Here is a 16576-nt window from a genome sequence, read left to right as displayed (position 1 = left end):
TTGGGGGCTTGTGCGCACCCAAAGCAGCTTGTGGTGCTTTCTCTTTCCAGACTGTGTTACTCATTTCTTGGATCCGGGACCCCACCGTGCTCAGTCACCCCTCCCCTCCCCCCTCCATTTGCTGAGCTAACCTCAGCTGGTCCCAAACCCACGCACTCAGAACGTCATTCAGGTTGTCAAGAAGGGTAACATCGGATCCGAGCATAACAGTGACCCCAACCCCCTCGTGTTGACCACTCGCTTGATCGTCGAAGCGGACTGTGGTATCTCACTGTGGGGGGTTCACCGCACCACGGTGACCTCCGATGTTCTTGTCATCAGTACATTTATGATGGCATTAACTTTTTTATGTAGCATTTAGATAGCAATGTCTGATGTAACCATTCAACTTTTTCAGGGTTATGGGAGTGAATTGACTTTTTTGTTATTATTTATAGCTGTCATAAAAGCACCATCCCTGAATAGTTACACTCTCTCAATTCATTTCTGTCTGTGTCATATGTTTTGTCCATTCTGTGTTTTGCATGTGAGCGGATGTGTACTTGCTTGTTTCAGGTAACAGTGAGACCTCAGAAAGATGCACATTACCTAATCATAAACTTAAAGCAAACCACATTTTTTGTCATTTAAAGGTTTGAAAGCACCTACGCTTTCGTTATTAGTAGTATTTTCTACTTTTTAGAATAAAAGTATCATAACTAAAATGATCAAAAAAGTAATCAAAACTATTAAAAGCGACCTGGGATTCTTTTAAAACCATATTGTAGTTTCCATATATGTAGGGCACTTGTTAGACATTGTTTCTTTACTATCCAGTCCAATTATCCATTATTATTTTTTATTATTTTTTTAAAGAAATTTATGTGCAGACAAATGTATCTACAAAATTGATTTCAAGAATTTAAGCATGCTGCAAGTCTTTAGATCAAAAGGTGTTTTAGATAATTAGAAACATAAACTCACAAATGTGTACAAATGTTTGACTGGTAGTATACAGTGACAAGAAAAAGCATGTAAACCCTTTGCAATTACCTTCGTTTATGTATAAATTTGTCTTCAAATCTGGTTTGATCATCTAAGATACAACAACAAACAAACACATTATTTTAACTAATGACACAAATTATTGTATTGTTCTAGTACATATTGAAAACATCATTCAAACCTTCACAGTGTAGGTTGGAAAAAATATGTGAAACCCTAGTCAACAAAAGCTAATTAGAGTCAGGAGTTGGCAAATCTGGTATCCAATTAATTAAACGAGATTGGTGGTGTGGGTTAGAGCTACTTTGACTTATAAAAAGCACTCAAACATTTTGAGTTTGCTATTCATAAGAAGCATCAGCTGACGTGGACCATGCCTCACAAATAAGAGATCTCAGAAGACCTACGATTAGGAATTGTTGCTTTGCATAAAGCTGGAAAGGGTTGCAAAGTTATCTTGAAGAGCTTAGATATTCATCTGTCCACAGTTAGAGAAATTGTAACTAGATGCAGTTTAGTACTGTGGCTACTCTCCCTAGAAGTGGCCATCAAATCAAGATGACACAAAGGGCAGAATGCTCATTGAGGTAAAAAAAAGAACCCTAGTGTGACAGCTAAAGCCTCAAAGGAATCACTGGAACTGGTTAACATCTCTGTTCATGAGTTTACTGTACAGAAAACATTAAACAGGCATGGTGTCCATGGCACCATGAAGGAAGCCTCTGCTTTCCAACAAAAATATTGCTTGTGCCTGAAATTTGCCAAAGAACACCTTGACACTCCCCAACGCCACTAGGAAAATGTGGACTGATGAAACTAAGGTTGAATTGTTTAGGAAGAACATGCAGCACTCCATATGCTGTAAAAAGGGCATACCAACATGAAAACATCATCCCAACGGTGAAGTGAAACATGAATTCCCAAGTTTATCAAGATATCCTACAGGATAATGTCAGGGTGGCTGTGCACCAGCTGAAGCTCAGTAGAAGTTGGGTGATGCAGTAGGACAATGACCCTAAATATTGAAGTACAATGCATCCGGAAAGTATTCACAGCGCTTCACTTTTTCCACATTTTGTTACAGCCTTATTCCAAAATGGATTAAATTCATTATTTCCCCTCAAAATTCTATAAACAATACCCCATAATGACAACGTGAAAGAAGTTTGTTTGAAATCTTTGCAAATGTATTAAAAATAAAAACGAAAAAAAAAAAAAAAGAGAAATCACATGTACATAAGTATTCACAGCCTTTTCCATGACACTCAAAATTGAGCTCAGGTGCATCCTGTTTCCACTGATCATCCTTGAGATGGTTCTACAACTTGATTGGAGTCCACCTGTGGTAAATTCAGTTGATTGGACATGATTTGGAAAGGCACACACCTGTCTATATAAGGTCCCACAGTTAACAGTGCATGTCAGAGCACAAACCAAGCCATGAAGTCCAAGGAATTGTCTGTAGACCTCTGAGACAGGATTGTATCGAGGCATAGATCTGGGGAAGGGTACAGAAAGATTTCTGCAGCATTGAAGGTCCCAATGAGCACAGTGGCCTCCATCATCCGTAATTGGAAGAAGTTTGGAACCACCAGGACTCTTCCTAGAGCTGGCCGCCCGGCCAAACTGAGCGATCGGGGGAGAAGGGCCTTAGTCAGGGAGGTGACCAAGAACCCGATGGTCACTCTGACAGAGCTCCAGCGTTTCTCTGTGGAGAGAGGAGAACCTTCCAGAAGAACAACCATCTCTGCAGCACTCCACCAATCAGGCCTGTATGGTAGAGTGGCCAGACGGAAGCCACTCCTCAGTAAAAGGCACATGACAGCCCGCCTGGAGTTTTCCAAAAGGCACTTGAAGGCCTCTCAGACCATGGGAAACAAAGATTGAACTCTTTGGCCTGAATGGCAAGCGTCATGTCTGGAGGAAACCGGGAACCGCTCATCATCTGGCCAATACCATCCCTACAGTGAAGCATGGTGGTGGCAGCATCTTGAACCCGATTGAACATCTCTGGAGAGATCTGAAAATGGCTGTGCACCGACGCTCCCCATCCAACCTGATGGAGCTTGAGAGGTCCTGCAAAGAAGAATGGGAGAAACTGCCCAAAAATAGGTGTGCCAAGCTTGTAGCATCATACTCAAAAAGACTTGAGGCTGTAATTGGTGCTGAAGGTGCTTCAACAAAGTACTGAGCAAAGGCTGTGAATACTTGTGTACATGTGATTATTTTTTTTTTTTTTTTAAATTTGCAAAGATTTCAAACAAACTTCTTTCACGTTGTCATTATGGGGTATTGTTTGTAGAATTGTGGAAAATAATGAATTTAATCCATTTTGGAATAAGGCTGTAACATAACAAAATGTGGAAAAAGTGAAGCGCTGGGAATACTTTCCGGATGCACCTCAAGAGAGCCGTTCACACCAGACATCCTAAAAATATGGCTGAGCTGAAGCAGTTCTGTAAGGAAGAATGGTCCAAAATTCCTTCTGAATGTTGTGCAGGTCTAATCCGGAGCTACCGGAAACGCCTGGTTGAGGTTAATGCTGCCAAAGGAAGATGGTCCAGTTATTAAATCCAAGGGTTTATTTACTTTTTCAACAGCACTGTGAATATTTAATGGGATGTGTTCAATAAAGAAATGAAAGATTATAATTGTGTGTTTTTAGCTTAAGCACATTGTTTTTGTCTATACTTGTGACTTTGATGAATATGAGATCACATTTTATGACCATAATGCAGAAAACTAGCTAATTCCAAAGGGTTCATGTACTTTTTCTTGACACTGTATATGTAGTGTCTGAATCGCACAGAGGAAGACTTAAGTGTGCTGAACGTGACCTTTCACCTATTTTGGGGAAATCCAGACTCGAGAACAAATGTCTTTTACCTTTCTCCTTCATGGCAATGCTGCAACATGTTTTTGACATTATCTGGGTGTGCTACTAAGCATCGTCTAGTTGCATGTTGCTGTTTATTTCCTTCGTGCTCACAGATGAAAGCCCAAGCATTCTCTTGGGGGGAACTGCCTGTAAAATGACAGTCAGCAGATGATGAGTTCCCAAGTGTAGGTCATATAAAAGGCAAGCCTTATCTCTTCAGATGACAGCATCACTGTGACAGCTTACCCAAAGCAACAATGCCCCTTCTCTTTTAATTGAGTGTTCTGTCCTGTGAAGTTTGTTTTATGAGTGATGCCAATAAACAAAGTAGATTATGGGTGGGGGCAGGGGGGAAGAAAATTAAATGTTTCATGTCAGTGTCCAAAAATTTACCAGTGCAAACCATTTATTTTGAAATGTGCCAGGTTAACAGATTAGCAGAAATGCACTTCAAAATCCGGGGTCAGTTTCAGGAAATCTCTGTAGGTTTATTTCTATATACACCCATTTCAGCAGAGTTTATATGGTGTATAACTTTCAGCAGTTGAAAGAAAGGATTTTTGAGACAGACAGAAAAAACCCAACTCATAAAACCTTATTGGCAGTATTAAAATGCAAACATCACAAAGATTTGTTCATTTATCCTCTATTAGGGTGACCAGATTCCTGCTTGTGGAAAACAAGCCCCCTCCCAGCAAAAATGAAATCGACGTACCCGATTCCTTACCTAGGCACAGATCAATGCGAAGTGCATTGAGGGTGCATCCGCATCTTTAACTGTTGTCACCTTGTACTTTTCACTGGCAGCAATTTTTCTTAGTGTGTGCTTGTCGTTCAAGAGTTTATCATAAAATGCTGAGCAGTCCAGTCCAAAATTAAGAAGTACACAAAGCATTGCCATCATACTGAGACTCTAAAGGGTCAAGGTAGAGGGGAAGATTATTTGGGTGGGGTGAAAAAAAATAAGCAAATGCTTTTGCATTCTCTCGCAAAACATTGCGTTCCCCTGAGAATTTTTGCGTGCTCTCGCAAACCTTTTGCGTTTTCTTACAAATTATTTTGCGTTCTCTCGCAAACTTTTGCATTCTCTTGCAAAATGTGCATCATAATGACTGTCTCCTGCTAGCTCTCCTATGAGTATTCCAGGATTTTACCAGCTTTTGAGTTCAACAAGAAGAGAAAGCCAGTGCAATGAAAGAGTGAAGCCCAAAAGACAATACTTATTATACAATACAAATCATAATCTTCAATTTATGAATGTGTGAAAATAAAGACATCACAGTTAAAATTACAATAAGTAGTGTGAGTGGTCTAATTGAAATGGAATGCTGTGGCACACAATTGAATCGCATATTATTATAGGCATCCAACTGCCTTTTAATATATCAGAGGGTATGAATGATTCCTCCAGCCTAGCCTGCAAGACTTTTCTCAGGTCATGAATGTTCAAAGCTATGGCCTTGCACATCAGAATGATAAGCAAAAAGTCCTTCACTTGCGTGCACCTTGTCAGAGTCGGAACTTTTCTTCACAAAAAAAATCACAAACACTTGTTGTGGCACACTTACTTTTAGCAGCATCCACATGCTTTTTTTGTATGAACATGCTGTGCGATGTCGGTGCAGCCTCCATGGGTGATGGAAAAGTGAGCTCCACAAATCTCACACCTCACTTTACTAGGCTCTGTCTGTGACTCTTTTTTTCCTTTTTGAAGATCCTCATTAAATGTACATGCACGCTTCCATGACATTTTTCCAGCTGCAATTTCATCTGTGCGCACCAGTTCACTAACTGGACGTCTATCGATAGGGGATTATGATTGGATAGTTTAATCAAGTCATGTACTTCAAATAACACGGTGAGATTTTATTGGTTTTACAAGCCGTATCCTTGGCTACCTTTGATTAGAATACTCACGTGACTGAGAAAGCTGCATAGGCAACAGAAACATTTTAGGACAGGGGAAATACGGGACAAAACGAAAACAATTTCAGAATAAGTCGGGACACTAGAAAAAGTGCTTAAATACAGGAATGTCCCAGAAAAAATTGGACATCTGGCCACCCTACCCTCTGGAAAGTTTTTTTTTTTTTTTTTTTTTTCAGGTTTTATTCAGTTTTGCTTTACTGTAACAATAACAATGTATCTTTTCACAGAAACTGGTTAAAAGTAAAGTAAAAATGATATTTTACTATAAACATATATTGTACAAAATTAGTTCAGCTATGACATTAAAGCAATGGGAATCATAAAGTGTGTCCAAAACTTTTTTGGAAAGGCAGCTGGTCTCCTCCCACTTGCCTGACTCCAGAAATGGGGGAATGTTAAAACAGACACAGCTCCTATAACCTCAGTTACAGAGGTATACCCTGTCAGTTATTGACATAATGCCTCACATTGACAAGCACAATGTTCGTTTGCTACACGGTACACTTAAAAAAAAATAAATTGTGACATACGTCACACTTTATCTTGCTACTGCCATGTACTTTTCTCACTGGGCATACACGTCCTCACTCTTTGCTCTCCATACCATAACAGTACTGTTATCACTCACCACCTGAGTTCAGTGAAACTATGGAGGACACATTCAGAGAATTTAACAAGTCAATATCAGAGGTTAATATTCCCTGCTGAAAACCTGACAGAATTTAAGATGGGGAATTGTGATTGCCGTTCTGCGTTTCTTAGTAGCATCTCCTGAGGTGAGTGCATATGTGCGAGAGCTCATGATGGGAGTTTTACTGCTCTCTTCTGATGGCACATATGGAGTACGGCCGAGGTTGCAGGGTTTGCCCAGTTTCAAGCTAAGACTTGGAATAAAGCCCTCTGGGAACTGAAGGCGGAACCTCTGGAGCAATGTGGTGAAGAATAAGAACATCTCCAACCTGGCCAACTGCTCACCAAGACAGTGACATTTGCCTAAAGAACATTAAAGCACAGAGATTGGATAAATATGAGTTAAAAATAAAGTGACAAGCCTAAATTGCAGATTTAACATATTTGCTAAGGCTACATTTCCAAATCATGAAGATAACAAGAGTTTTGGTGGCATACCTATTGAGAAGGGTAGAAATACCTCACGTCAGACAAATTTGCCACTACTGTCAAGGAACCTCTCTGGGAAGAAGATGGATGGATCACTCCAGTACTTCTTATCAAAGTGCACTGAGTACAGGTTAGTGATGACCATGGTGCCCCTGGGGATCGTATAGCTTGAGAGGTAGCACGGAAGATACCCAATGGGACAACATTGCAAAGGCGGAAGATTTTGTGCAGCACTGCTTCCACATAGGGCATTGTAACAGATATCTTCTCTTCCTCAAGGGAAAGGAGGGAGTGGGAAGCGGCGAATTCAACTCAAAATCACGCTTTTCAGCAGAAACAGTTCAGCACAGTCTCTTCTGTTTGTATGTGGTAACTCTGCCTCACTGGCATCCGGCTCACTCTTAAAGCCCGTCTCCACTCTCACTGCAATGACAAACAGCTGTTAGAGACAGTCATTGCCAGGTGATGATCCTTACCGTTCTCATCTCCTGATCTCGCTCTCCATTCACAAGCCGCCGCTCAACCATGCCCCCACCACCACAGGCATCCTCTGCTTATCATCGAGAGCCGGTGGCCTGCCATTCAGGACACAATAGATCTCCCTTTGGATATTATCTGCACATGAAAGCATAACATGATTAGTGCTACAGCATAAATATGAAAAATAACCAATGGGCATTAAATGGACACCAACCTTGTACACTTGGATATAGAGCCATGTAGAGCATAGCCCAGTGCAGACAATTTGTGGTGGTCTCTGTGCCGGCAAAGATGAGTTCTCCAACAGAGAAAATGTTATTCTCTTTAGAGAAAGACATTGCCTTATCAGTGGCACTCCGCTCCATCTCATCCAAGTAGGTGTCAATGTAATATTGTGGCAACTGGGGAACTCTGTCTTTTGAGAAGCGCTTGGTCATTTGCAGAAGGAAGTTATACACCTTGCTGGCATTGCGGAACAGCTTTTGGTGCTTCGCAAAGGGGAGGTACTTAATCCAGGGGAAGGCATTGTACAGGAAGGCCCAGCCACTGGCTCCTAGCTCCACGCTCTCATTGAAGTTCTCGATCATATGCTGAAAAGCGCTGTCGTCGTAAGTGAGATGACACTTCGCTGTCCAAAGATGATGAGTTTGGTGATGTTGGACAAAGCATTGTTAACAAGATGCTTGGGGTTTAAGAGCTTGCCCTTGTGCTGGTCAATGGCATCTAGAAAAAAAACAGGCATCCCTCAGAAATCCTCTCAAACATCATCTGGCCACTGCCAAAGTAGCGGAAGCTGTTCACAGCCAGTTTGTGGTGTTCGATCCAACCTCAGCCATATTTGCAGTTCAGAAGTCCTAGATGACAAATAAACAATGCCAGAAGGGTTAGGTTTAAAAATGGAAACAAAAGAAACAAAGTTCATCTAATGATGAACATTATGTATGCTTAACCAAAGATTATTGGTCAAACAAAGTCTCATGGGTTTAACACAAATTACAAGAATTGCAATCCTGATAATCTGATTACCTCATAGGAATCCCCCCTAACTCTGACACATAACCAAAGAGTTTTCTCTGAATCACCCAGCCGCAGATGACAGAGTTTAACAATCTAGAACATTCTACATTGAGCTATTCTAGGAAACTATTTTATAAGGGAACGCTTACCTCCCATTTTGGTCATCTTCTCAAATAAAGGGAGGGATGGCCGGTCTGCAAAAGCCTCACTCTGGTGATACAGGCACTATTTAATGGCATCATATCCATTTAAAATAACAGCTGAGATGCCTCCCAAGTCAAGACTAAAATATAAATGGCAATAGTTATTAATTTACTTCCACTTGCATTGTAGCTCTGCCAAACATATGTCTACTAATGAATAGAGTATAATTAGAGGGCTAGATTCCCGTCATGGGTACAGTGAGGCAGTAAATGAGACACGCTGACTCAGCATGTCTTGGCCATTCTGCGAAACGTTCTTGTCAGAGTGCAGCAGCGCTCTGCCAAACATTCAATGCTAAATTAAGTGATCTTTTGTTCTTTTCAAACACCACTATCGCTTGCTGCGTGCACGTGAAGTAAACGCGTTTTTGCATCTGTCCACGCTGTTTTACAATTGTTTTCCTATGTAAACATGGGATTGACGGACAGTTGTTCCGCATCTCGAGACACCTGCGTTCTACTGTTTTCGTGGCACTACGTCTTTTTAGCACAAGGACGCGTTCGGTAGGAACGGCCCCTTAGCGGTCTTTAAGGTGCATTAAAAGTCTGATCAAAGGAACTTTTGTTGTACTGTAACATCTTTTATGTGCCAGTTTTTAAAGCGCAGAAAAAACATTGAGTATAAAAATAAAAGTAGCCTTTAAGTAAAGTAACATGTCTTGTAAAAAGTAATCATACTATACATTGGTGATATAATTATTTGCATATAATTCAGGTAAATTAAATGTATATATAGAGAGAGAAACTGAGACAGAGAGAGAGAGAGAGAGAGAGAGAGAGAGAGAGAGAGAGAGAGAGAGAGTACTGTCATCCATACCTGTCCGTGGATATCACTGCCTCTTCAAGTAGTCGTGAGGCTCTGTGGTTAGGGACATTATATTCCCTATCATGGGGATAGGTGTTGGTCCAGGGGGAAACCCTCGGGGTCTCCGCTGCTTTACAAGCTGGCGAATAACCAGCAAAATTAAGAGTGTAAAGAGCAAACTGCACAACCATACGAGAGTTTGCTCCCAAGACATAGAGAGCAGCAGAGATGTCAACCGATTAATCGATACCATTTTAGATGTACACACTTTGGGATAATCTATGCTTTCTGAAAAGTTTCTTTCTACCTCTATGTTCTCTGTCAGAGAGAGAGAGAGAGCAAGTGAGCAGTAGGAGCTCATCTTGTACATGTTGCTCTATCCCCCGCCTCTTCAGGGCTAAGATTAGCTGGACGGGAAAATCACTTCTGATGAACTTGCATTGTGTTTGATTAATCGGTAATCAGGTCAGAACGATCATTCACATGCATTCTGATACATTTATTTTAATTGGAGCATTTTAATTTTTAATTTAAGTTCTAAAAAAATAAAAACAGAAAGGAGAGGTCAGCTCAGGCCATAGCTTTTATCAGTCTTTTAACCAGCTCCTTGCTCGTGACAAGTAAGAGAGACAGACAGAGTTGTGTGTTTTGTAAATCAAATCAACATTTGGGTCAGACAAAGACACTTATCTTGCACTGACTGTAGGTTCTGTGCTACACACTTTGACCTTATGATTTTCCCCTCACACTGGCCTAAGACATAATCAGCAGTCCTTCCTGCTATTGTAAACAAGCAGTTTTCAAGTCATCATTTACCGTAAGAGCACCCAGTGCTTCATTCTGTTTAATTGACTAGCCTAAATTAACTGTTATTATTTTTTATTATACCCACATGTCTGGAATAACAATGATGTGGGTGTATTCAATTAAAGGAATATTTCGGATTCAATTAAAGCTCAATCGACAGCATTTGTGGCATAATGTTGATTACCACAGATAATAATTTCGACTCGTCCCCACTTTACTTTGAAAAACAGCAAAAATCAAGGTTACAGTCAGGTGCTTACACTGAAAACCTTAATAAGCTGACTTAACTGATTGAGTTTTCTTAATTAAATTGAGTAATGGCGTCTTCAAAACTTGTGCAATTAAGTTCACTTAACTTGATGTTCATATAAAATGAACTATTTAAGGTAACTAGATGCAAGTATACTAAACTCAGATTTGCTATATTATATTGTTGTTTCTACTTAATTTTAATTAAATTGACTCAAATTTAGATCATACAATTAATACAGCTCAAATAAAGATTATATCTGATTCTAGGTGAATCATAAATAAACTTCTCCACCTAAATGTATATATACCTTCAATTGCATATGCACAAGGAGAACTGAGATAGAGTTGATAGGGTCCAACTTGACCAAAGGTGACACAGAACACGGTGACAACACACAAAACAACTATTGGCAACAAAAAAGCATATATAATACTACAGAAGAGCTCAAACCTCTATGAATTCATAATAACAACTATTTATATGCCTCCATAAGTTTCCTTTCAACAAGGAAACATATTAAAAAAATTCAAGCACAAGGAATTATGGCTATTCCCCATGGATCTATGGATTTTTAAGATAAATAAGTTCAAGGAGGAGCATTGATATTTGAGTTGTGAGCCCTTAAAATTTAAAGTAATGATTAATTAAGACAGTAATGACAGCATTAGGGTTTACAGTATACAATGGAGAATGGCAAATTTTGGGAGGGTTTAAAGGCAGAAATGTAAAGCTTACAATTTTATAAACCCACAATAATTATTGTGGGGATTGGGGCGTGGTCGTGTGTCTGTTTGCGGGAGAGAGGGAGTGGTGTGGTTCGTCAAACTGGTTGGCGTAATTTCTAACAGCTGTTTCTTGTTAAAGTGACAGTGGAGAGAGACACACGCAGCCGCTGTGTTTGTGTGTCTGTGTGTTTAAGTTGATTTATGTCATTAAAGTTTAGTTGACTGCTCAGCTGGTTCCCTCCTCCTTCTTGCCCATCCTTACCCGTTGCATTGGTGCCAAAACCCAGCAAGGAGGAGGGATGCGCTGTCGTGGAGTCCTCGCCACTGCCATCTGCCAGGGGAGGAGCCTCAGCCGTCCACCATGGGATGGAGGACTCGCTGCCGTCCGCCAGGGGAGGAGTGGCTATCATTCACCAGAGGTTCTCTCCCTCCTCTCGTCTCTCCCAGGTCTCCAGAGAGGCGGGGAAAACCTGCCAGCAGAAGGACGGCTGAAAGAGCAACACCTCCCCTCCAGGAAGGGAGGGGAGTACGTCATACCGGAGGTTTCCACGGCCTAAGTCGGGCGGTGGAGGAGTGTGATGAGGAGGAGGGTGCGGCCAGGCCGTGAGGATGCACGCCCGGCCCTGAATTGTTCTAATCAGGGGGATAAAGACGAGCCAGAGGTACATTAGCCGCAAACTCTCTCTGAGGGAAATGAAGTACAGCATCATTGAGAATTGTCTGGTGATCAAGTGGGCCATCCTCACTCTCCGCTACTACCTGCTGGGGCAGGCCTTCATCGTCTGTTCAGATCACGCCCGCTCCAGTGGCTCCACCGCATGAAGGACACCAGTGTGCGGATCACCCGTTGGTACCTGCCACTTCAGCTGAACAAATGGGGGAGGGGGGATGTTGCCCTGGCCTGAGTCAGGCGGTGGGGTTATGTGGGGGTGGGGGCGTGGGGGCGTGAGGGCGTGGTCGTGTGTCTGTTTGCGGGAGAGAGGGAGTGGTGTGGTTCGTCAAACTGGTTGGCGTAATTTCTAATAGCTGTTTCTTGTTACAGTGATAGCGGAGAGAGACACACGTTGTGGCTGTGTGTGTGTGTCTTATGTTATGTTTAATTTCAGTTATGTAATGAAAGTTTACGTTGACTGCTCAGCCAGTTCCCGCCTCCTCCTTTCCCATCCTTACCCATTACACTCTTGTATTATCTGAGCTGTAAAGTTGTTTAAATCATGGCTTTTGTGGCAGACTACATTAGGGAAGACTGATTACAGTTGTAACACTTTTTACTTTTTGCTACACTGCACAAAAACTGCCAGAATAAAGATGCCATTTTTTCAAATTACATGTCTTTATCTGTCTAACAACAAAATAAATATCAAAAACCTGCATACATTGTTCCTAGTTTCCACAGTTAGTATGTGAAGACAAGGAACGCATTTGTTACAACTGTCCCTCCCAGCTAAACCTTGCTGGTGAATCTTGTAGACCAGCATGGTCTTTCTAAAGAAGCTGGTAAAGCTAGTTAAAACACCAGCACACCAGCATTCTATGCTGGGGAACCAGCTCCCAAAACACAACATAAACTGGTGACCTGCAATGCTGGTCTTTTCAGCAGGGCTATACCAGGTACTGTTTTTAACACACATTTGTAATGTGCTACATAAGGGATTAGGCCTAACTTAAGTGCAACATCCACAATTTTCACAGGTAGAGAAATTACCCATTATGCTTAGCGCGTTCTTCCAACGCGGATGCTACAGACTTCCAGTTCGCAGGCAGCTTATTCCCATTATCAAGCACTGAAATATCACTAACAACAGTCAAATCAGGCCAAACAGTCTGTGTTTACTGATCGTAAATCCTTTTCTCACTGAAAGTTGCAAATGGACATACATCTTCCACAGAGATAAGTAGATAATCACACACATTTACATGGTAAAGTTAAGCTGGCTCCACACTAGCAGACTCAAAACAACTAGTTTTGGCCGAGGGTGTCACACATGCATACCTTTTTGCTGAGATCTCACTGTCTTCAATCAGAGATATGACAAACTTGCAAATTAAAAATGGTGGAGGGGTGACACATACAGTATATCAACTCACCGCAACTATCTCTCTCTGATCCCTGTCACGTGGAGCTTGCCGAAATAACAACATGAGTAAAATTTCAATTGAAATAGAGCAGTGGTTCCCAACCCTGTTCCTGGAGGCCCTCCAACACTACACATTTTGGATATCATCCTAATCAAACACACCTGATTCAACTATTACGCTCTTTAGTGGAGACTCCAAGACCTGAATTGGGTGTGTCAGAAAAGGGAGATATACAAAATGTTCAGTGTTGTGGGGCCTCCAGGAACAAGGTTGGGAACCACTGCAATACAGTGATTTGGGGCATTTTCAGACCTGTAGCTTGCTTGATTTGTTAAAATAGTTAAAATGTTGCATTTTCTTCATGGTTTGGTTGGCTTTCAGAAGCTCATTAGACACTGGACTCTCGCACGTACTACATGCACCATGAATGTGTTGAGTAAGAGAGAGAGAGACATGTAAAGGTGATTAATAATAATGCGTTAAGTTGTATGGGGTTTCTTGTTGCACACAAAATGTATGATGTTTGTTGAGAGCACTTCAATATGAAAGCAGCCAAATCCTGCACTGTAAAAAATGTCTGTAATTTTAATGGTAAAAGACTGTAAAAATGCTACAGTAAAAAAACTTAAATTGGGAGTAGTTAGAATAAAATATATGTTAAATTGTTTTAATATATTTTAAAAGACATATAGTTTTATGGTAAATTTTGTAAAAATAAAACAAAATTAGATGTAAAAAGTATGATTTTCCTGTATAATTAATGGTTAAAATGTATATTATGTTTAACAAGCGAGTACATGTACTTTTTCAATTATTGTTCAAATTATGGTAATAAGCAGTAATCAGGCGTTCCCAGGATTCCCTGCTTGACCCATTACATTTCATTATATTTTATTGGAATAGTTATGTTCCTTCTTATTTTTAATATCAGGTATGTACTTTGGGTGTTCTGTGTTATATTTGATGTAGTTTAGTTAATGTTTATTGCATAATTTTTATTTCACATGTGTTACCCTGATGGTGTTAAGTGTTTGTGTGAGTGTCACTGAGCACTGTCCCAACATGTTTATTGGTCATTGCTCCTAAAAGGGCCACTATTGATGAACTTCATGTCATCATGTGCCCTTCTGTAATAACTATGGTCATTAACAATACATTATAAAGTGAACGTAGATTTTTACAGTTTCAGAAGGTTAATATATTAAGTTTATCATTTGATAATATAAATGATGCTACAGCACCGTAAAATATACCGTATAAACAACAGTTTTAAACTATAAAATGTACAGGTTGTTCTGTAAGTTGTTTACATTTTTACTGTATGTTTTACATAATTATTCTGGCAACCACAGCTGGCAGTTTTAAATTTTTAAAAAAAATTTTTTACAGTGTGGACATTTTAGAGAATCTAGAAATCTGTACCTTTGCATTATTTCTGCAAGTGCCTTCTCACGCTTACCCTGATGACGCGCTGTCTCTCCCTCACATACTGTCACATCTTCCCAATCTGTTCACACAAGATTTCCTTCCCTTGAGTATTAACCCATAACTGGACTACATTTCCCAGAACCCCCTTCTTCCCACCATTGACTCTCACACCTGTTTGCTATTCATTCATCAACTCCCTGTGTATATATTCCCTGCTCATACTTCACTTAACTGCAAAATCTTGCCAATTCACACCATTGTTCTGCATGGTTGAGTGTTATCTGTACTGACTGCCTGCCTGCCTGCCTGCCTGCCTGTTGTGATTGTTGCCTGTACCTGAATTACCCCTTTGTTTACTGTCTTTGACTTGTTTGTACTGTCTGGATTGCTTATCTGGTTTTGACCTCTGCCTGTTTAACTATGATTTCCATTAAACTCTACACATGGATCTTCACTCAGTGTTTGACTCGTTACAGAGGACTTCGCCAATGTCAGATCCAGCGGAGTTTTCCTCAAGCTGCTTCCACATTTCAAGCTGAACCACTGGCAGCTCCCCACAGTCAGTTGGTACGGCTTTTCTCTGCCATGGAGGTAAGTTATTTGCGCACCGCTTCCCCAACCAGGTCTCCTGCACCAGCTGCAAATCCAGCCCACACACCATTGTTAACCACTCCCTCGGAGATCTCTTCGCCTTGGCCGACTCTCCGAGCCCCTCATCTCACTCTCCCGGTGAGATTCAACAGCACACCAGGTCTTTTTTTTTTTTTTTTTTTTTTTTTTTTTTTAAAATACAGTGGGAACCCCTTGTTTTACCTACAGTCTATGCAACCCATTTCCCTCCTGACCACTCCCATGAGCCCCGAGAGGGCCCACACAGACCGTCTCAAAGTAGATGCTGTCAAGAATTTGCATCGACCGGGTTCTACCAAGGAACTCCAACACTTCCTGGGCTTTGTTAACTTCTACAGGCAACCGATTCGCAACTTCAGCACCATAGCAGCCCCTCTCACTTCTCAAAGAGACCTAAAACTCTTCAATGGACTTCTCCGGCCATAAGGGCCTTCCAGGACCTTAAAGATTCCCACTGCACCTGTACTCCCATCCTGATCCTTCCAAGCCTTTCATTGTGGAAGTGGACGCCTCCAATATTGGAATCGGAGTAACAGTCTTGCTCGCTCAACGACGTTGTAACCCAGCCAAGATGGGGGATGGGGGGGGTAAATGCTTCTCTCGCAAACTCAACTCCGCAGAACAGAGCCATGATGTGAGGAATCGTGAGCTTCTGGCCATGAAGGATGCGCTTGAGGAATGGTACCATTGGTTAGTGTTCCCAACACCCATCTTAACTGATCATCATTGTTTGGCTGTTCTTCAGATTCAACTTCTCTGTGACGTAGTATTCTGGCTCTATGAACGCCAAGGCTGATGCCCTCTCTGAATCTCTTGAGTCCCCTCTGTCCATTCTGCCCGAAACGGTGATCGCTGCCCCTGTACAGTGGGACATCATGAAGGATATTGAGCAGGCCACTGACAGAACTGAGTTCTCCAAAGCCTGCCATCTCATCCCTCTCAAACTACCTTCATCTCTAGAGACGGCTGAGACCATCTTCCATCAATTGTTTCGGCTCTACGGATTACCAGATGACATTGACAGAGGGCCTCAGTTTACCTTCGGATTTGGAGGGAGTTCTGCAAATTTCTGAACATCAACATCAGCCTGACTTCAGGTTATCATCCTCAGTCGAATGGCCAGACTGACCGCATCAACCAAGGAGTAGGTTGCATCTCTGCACCTTTTGTCTCTAACCAGTATGATTTGTCTTTCTCCCTTGGGCAGAGTATGCCAGAAACACTCTTTGCAGTTCCTCC

General features: G+C 41.3%; 1 pseudogene; it reads right to left on the bottom strand.

Moving 5' to 3' along the window:
- Nucleotides 1–3341: 3341 nt before the first annotated feature.
- Nucleotides 3342–9606, bottom strand: LOC127449628 (vitamin D 25-hydroxylase-like; annotated as a pseudogene).
- Nucleotides 9607–16576: the final 6970 nt, after the last annotated feature.

The sequence above is a fragment of the Myxocyprinus asiaticus genome, chromosome 2 (genome assembly GCF_019703515.2).
Source record: "Myxocyprinus asiaticus isolate MX2 ecotype Aquarium Trade chromosome 2, UBuf_Myxa_2, whole genome shotgun sequence".
NCBI classification, from domain to species: Eukaryota; Metazoa; Chordata; class Actinopteri; order Cypriniformes; family Catostomidae; genus Myxocyprinus; species Myxocyprinus asiaticus.
This window is presented reverse-complemented; position numbering and strand designations above follow the sequence as displayed.